This window comes from Aptenodytes patagonicus, chromosome 1 (assembly GCF_965638725.1).
Source record: "Aptenodytes patagonicus chromosome 1, bAptPat1.pri.cur, whole genome shotgun sequence".
NCBI lineage: Eukaryota > Metazoa > Chordata > Aves > Sphenisciformes > Spheniscidae > Aptenodytes > Aptenodytes patagonicus.
Genome location: NC_134949.1, coordinates 204,776,289 through 204,782,444, shown reverse-complemented (window position 1 = coordinate 204,782,444; position 6,156 = coordinate 204,776,289). Strand labels below are relative to the sequence as shown.

General features: G+C 44.8%; 1 long non-coding RNA gene across 1 annotated transcript; it reads right to left on the bottom strand.

Moving 5' to 3' along the window:
* Nucleotides 1–1,320: 1,320 nt before the first annotated feature.
* LOC143174102 (uncharacterized) lies at nt 1,321–5,803 on the bottom strand. Its single transcript, XR_012997911.1, has 3 exons — nt 5,752–5,803; nt 4,936–5,123; nt 1,321–1,439 (listed from the first exon to the last, which is right to left on the bottom strand). It is a non-coding gene; the product is annotated as an uncharacterized LOC143174102 (long non-coding RNA).
* Between the last annotated feature and the right edge of the window lie 353 nt (nt 5,804–6,156).

Here is a 6,156-nt window from a genome sequence, read left to right as displayed (position 1 = left end):
CTGAAGAAGATTACAGACAAATGCAACCAGTGATTCAGCCCCCAAGATTTCAAAGGTTTTTGGAGTATGCACCCAGACAGCTGGCTGTAACTGATGAAAAGGCTTTTGTCAATAGTGCACAGCCTTCTCTGTACCAGTTGGTGCCAAGTGATTTCATACCGCACAGAATTGTCATTTCTGCAAAGCATCCGGATTTGAACTGGTGAGACAGCAGGGGAGGCTCAAAATTACACTGCTGTTTCACACACGCAAAAAAAAATCAATAGGGCCCTTTCCTGGTCTCATGAAAAAGTCACACCTTTCTGTGTTTCGAAGAAAGAAGGATTACAGTAGATAGCATCCTGATTGCAGCACACACTTTTCTGCAAGGGCTCAGCCTCCTGGAACCAGACAAACCTCTTTGATCAGCTCCGGCCCCACTGAAGTGTGAACCTCAGCAGCCAGGATCAGGCGCTATGCAATCCCCTGGGCTCTCCAGAAGCTTCTACAGGGGTTTGATTAACTCAAGGAGAAAGCGAGTCTGCCTGGTCTAGCTGACAGGCCTTGCTGGTGTCGATACTGGGTTTGCTGTCTGTTACTACATGCTCATGCTTACCCTTAGCTCTGTGCTTTATGTAGGCGGCACATAAGGTAGTGGGACCATAAAATCTGGATGTATGGAGATATGACAAAACTGGCTGAAACTGTACCGGGGTGATGGTGGGAAATAAACATCCTTCCATTTCCTAACACCTTCTAGATAAATGCAAAAGAATAAATCTCTCAGCCTGAACAGCTTTGTTGCTAGTCAGAGTAGAGGGAACATGCTCTTCAGAAGGGCAGACAAACTCTTGTGTTGGAGATAGCTATCTTTGCTCCCTCCTTTTGACCCCATGGAGATGCCTTCTATGTAGCATGGCTAGTGTCCTTTCTTAGAATTGGTGCAGACAATTTTTATGAGTTGCCGGTACTGAGAAGAAGGAACCATTTTCTTTATTTATGTCCCCTTGGGAACGTGTTCCAAAGAGGAGCTTCCCTGAGTGACTGCATGGTCACGCACTTACCATAGACCCACAGACCCATAGGACGGTTTGGGTTGGAAGGGACCTTTAAAGATTATCTAGTCACAGGCCCCTTACCCAGCAAGGCTACTGGGTTTGAACTCCTAATTCCACTTCTTTACGGATTTTTTACTGTCTCACTTTCATGGGATTTGAACCAGATGTCTACCCTGAGAGTCACCAACCAGAAAGGATATGCAGGAGCCAGCAAGATACTGGCTAATCAAAACAATTGACAAAATGGTTCTGATTCCTCTTTGTTTGAAATTATTTACAATTTAGGAGAGCAGGAATAGGACAGTACTTAAATTCTTGGATGAATTAAAGATTGATTGAATTTCCTGCTGAAGTTCAGGCTTCAGCAAATCACCAAAGGCTTCAGGAAAAGCTTCCAGAGTCCTGAAAAAGAAGAAAGAAAATAAATGGACTTAAACAAAGACCTCTAGGAGAAGTCTTTTTTGTATGCGTGAATCTCATAGGATTTGAGGCTGAGATTTCATGTGTTCAGAGCAGTCCACTGAAGACAGAGGCTCTCCTTGAACCATCCCATTTCACCTGACTGCTCTTCAGTCCTGATTCCATGTTCTTGCAACCACAACGTCCACATGACCTCATTATCACCCAAGGAAAATTCACCCGGCTGCTTCCTCCTTGTCCCGCGTCCCTCGGGCCGCCCGCTCCCCCTTGGCTGGTGGAAGCAGGAGTTGCTCCATGTTCCCAAGAAGCCAAGAAGTACAAACGGGCAGTCCTGCAACGCTCCATATCGCTGAGCTCTGAACCACGGCCAGCTGGCTGACTGTCAGCACGCAATCCAAACACTGGCCAAGGCTGCACTGGCTGCAATAAACCCTTCAGGGCTGCAAAACAGGTCAGAGATCTCAAAGAATACATCTCTGCCTCGATAATGATTAACAGGATGGTGGCAAAAGTCCCTGAGGCTTTGGCTGGCTCTGTGTGTGTGCATGCACACATGTGCATACGCCAATGGGAAAGTTTATCTGTCCCACGCCCAGAAAACCCTTTGCAGGGGCAAAGCCTCTCTCCTGGTAGGCTATTCACTCAACCCATACTATGGCCCAGTGTTCCTGATTTTCTCTGCATTGGCAGAGAATTCCCTACTGTTACATTTAAAACCAAGAGCAGAAGGAAGCATGGTGGATCAGGCTGGGTTAGCATTTCTCTAACTTCTGTAATGGACAAGTATGCAAGACCAGATTCCAGTCTCTGGTTCACGGACGTAAATCTGAAATTGGAGACAACGGGAGTTTTCTTAACTTTCGGACCCCCTGACTGAAAGTAGCATCTGCAAATCTGACCTGAACTGATGCCGTATAATCATTTGAGTGTTGTGTTATGTGCCAGTGCATATCCTAAATCCAAGTGGTTATCTGTTAAATTGTTAATTTCCAAAGCAAAATAACTTTCCAGTTACTTGTGGTCCCATGCAAATTTTTTTTCTTGGCCTTAATTTCTACTTGTTATGTTTTAGAATCATGAAGTTTAGGAATTTTTCCCATGTTTTATAAAGCATGCTATCATATCTTTTCGGAAAACAAGTGTTTAAAAAAAAATTCAACTCTACTCTAAGCTGGTTACTCTTGGTATATAACTGTGTGTGTGTGTCTGTGTGTATACGTACTCAAATAGTGGATCTATAATAGTATGCAAATGTGTTCTGTTATTAGATGGGCAGTTAGAAAGAATAACACTTGTAATGAGATCAGAATCATTAGAAGTACCTATTGTCCCTTTCTCTATGCTCCATTATATTAAAAAATGTTCCAAAAGGTGAAACACTGGCGGCGGATGATGGGAGCATGGTGGAGACTAAATCCCCTTCTGACCCTTCTTGGTTTCCCTTTGGTCGAGGGGTCAGCAAACAGACATGCAGGGACACTGCTGCGGTTCAAGCCCAGTTCTCTATTGAATGATCAGAACCACTTCAGCTGGTTCTTGCAGCTGAAGTTGCCCAAGCATGGTCATAACAGACAGTCTGCAGGCTACACCAGACACCCACTGCCAGCCCTGGACAAGCATGAGGCTCCACTCTGCATTCCTGAGGCACCTAAACCAGCCAGCAAAGGGGCAGCAAGCTCTGCAGTGGGGCAGCGAGCTTTGCAGTGGGGAAGGTAGCTCCATGAGGAATGCCAAATCAGGTCCCTTGTAATCAATGACCGTTTCCTTCCTTTGTCAGGACCTTGACTGGCAATCTGATCTTTGCATGAGTTTCCTCTATCCCAAGCCAGTGTCAATAGAAAAGCAAATGGATAAAATGTAAATGGAGACCACAAAAAACTCCTGAGTAAAAGTGGATAACATTCCTTGACCTTCCCACTCATAAAGCTGCATTACTTCCTCCTCTACAATGAAGATTAGTTGTTACACAGTATTTACATTAGTTTATATGGCTACATCCTCAAAGCCTTTATTCAGCTAAGTCAGGCTCTGCCAAAGCCCAGGTGTGGGTTTGCAGAGGCAGAGAGCTGTGGCCTCCCGTTAACACGGTTAGCTCCGGCTCACGCTCTTGCGCATGAGCTCATGGGAGAGACTGGAAGGCTGCAACAAAATAAATGCCCAGCTCTTGCACAATGATTGCTAGGCTGGATTAATTCATCCCCATGAAAGAACGCTTCATTTAGCTTAGGCAAAGCCGCTGGGGGGGAACAGAAAGACAGCTGAACCCAATTTCAGCATCAGAATATTTTTGTGTGTGTTGTTAAGTCTTCTTTTGTATGCATATGAAAGAGGAAGACAATAGCTGAAGGAACAATCACTGGAATTAGGATTCCGGCTCTCCAAGTGCTTACACCAGTTGAAGAAAGCAACGCTTCCGAAAACAATGGGTTGATGTTGGCGTAACACTGGAGGGAAAAACAAACCTTCCAAGTGAATGTAAGGCAGCCCTTCCATTTGTTCTGCACTCGTCTATAGCAGAAATACCAGGAAATTTCTTTATTCTGGAGAAATAAATTAAACACCATGACAGTTTCCCCTTTTAAATAAGCATTCTATTAGGGAGATTATTGGGGTTTTTTTTAGCTCTGCTTACTGGTTTATCTCTGGGAAGATAAATAGCTTAATGTTCTTTATGATACTACTTAGATTAATTAGCTGATGTTTGCATGGCACACTAAGTATGTAGAGCACTATAAATGCTCATACCTTTTGTAGAAGTCATTGCATGCAGCTTGGAGCACCTTTGAAGTATTTGTTATTAAAGGTTAAAATGTTCTGGACTCCATTCTTTCCTTTGCTGAAGCTGAAACAGATGTTTCAAGCACTCTTCACTGACCACTTAAGTATTGTCCAAGAATAACATGGGAAAAAATGTAATGTTGCCTCAGATAGGCTCTGTCCCATGTTCACCCATCCCACATCTTTCCCCTAGCCTTCCAGGAAGATACCTGAGAAGAAGCTGAAGACACTATTGAATTGCTCCTTTCATTTACTTGCTGATTTCTACTTTGTGATTAAAATATTTACTGATGATAGCACCTGGCTGTTACACCCTCAAATAAAAATGGCTTTGGGATCTTCCTGAAAGCAAGGTTTTAAACCTTGCAGTATGTGATTATAGGGAGCTATGAGCACAGCTTCTTCCTTCCTTCCATAGCTGTGCTTGTGTTTTCCCTTGCTGTTTGTATTTTCCATTTTTCAGCCTCTTCATTTGCGTCTTAGCAACACATTTTCAAGGCAACGGTGCCTACACTTTTGTCATTAAACCTCAACATTCCTCGCATAAAGACACAACCACACAGTTTTCAGTTTAGCTGGTCTCTGTGTCGTGGTAAGGGAAGCAGCCAAGAAGGAAATAACAGCACACCGAGGTGCCAGAAGGGAGCAAGACTGGTGGCTGAGGACCAGAAACAGTGTCCCTGGCCTGTCTGATTCCTACCAGGCATCTTTGATGTTGACCTTTTCCTCTGCCTTCCTTAAAGTCAGTCCGCTGGGCTGTGGGGAAGGGCTCACCCAGCCAGATGAGGGTCCACCTCTGAGCCAGGGGCCTTGGGGCTCCTCCTGCAGCACACAACGAGAAGCAGTCCCACCCGGCGTACACCTTGGCTCTGCCCGGAGCAGAGGCATCTGCAACAGGGCAGAAAAATCATTCCCTTATTTAATAAAGTCCTTTTCCTCTTCAAATGCTCAGATGACCTAGAACTGTTTTTTGTACTCTTTTTCTCTCTTATGTACACCGACTAGCTGCACAGTGGGCAATACAGACCTCTCCTGGCAAGATGGAGACATGGATTGAAATGTGTTCAGGCAGGGACTAGACTCGCATGTCTGCCATCTTCGGGGCATGCAGTAGTCACAGAGCTGGGCAGGTAAAATCAGGGAAAGTGTTAGAGGAAGGCGCTGTGATGGCTCGGTCTGTGGTTCATTAATGCTGCTGTCAACAGCACATGGGGTCTGCAAAGCCAGCCCAAACAGCACATGCCTCTTCTAGCTCTAAGATGGAAAAAAAGGCTATGATGTGTGTATAAAAGAGTGTCAGTTTTTATAGTTATATTTTTCAATGACAGCCATTAAAGGAGAAAGTGACCCCTCCAAGGACCATGCTAAGAATCTAGGAGGACCCCATGTTGGGATCCAGGCTGCCACATTATATGAACAGTGAAACCAGGCTCCACTTCACACACCTGGAGACTTTCCCTTGCATAACCCAGTCCCTGCTGGGAATTTAAAGCAGGCACTTAAATATTGCACTCACCTGTAACTGCCAGCACGGGCTCTTTGCATTTCATTGCACACACCTGGAGATTGCAGAGTGGCTTAGCCCTTTGACTCAGGTTGATCTCCAGTGCCTGGTTCAAGGAAGCCCTAGAAATGTGGTTTGTCACTCTAAGGATGTGTCCAACCCCTCCCACGTTTAAAACATCTCCCTCCAGGGATTCAGCAATAGTAATTCCTATAACATGCAACTCAGATCATGGGTTACAATAATTTAAAGGTATTTCCATTACAATCTCCACCCCTGGTCCCTTTGGGCCAGGTTATAGGGTTTAACATTGCAATGAACTCCTCCCCTTGCTTCTAGCCTGGCTAGCAACAAGGGGTTCCTGCTATAGTAATTCGTATAACACGCAACTCAAATCATGGGTTACAACAATTTAAA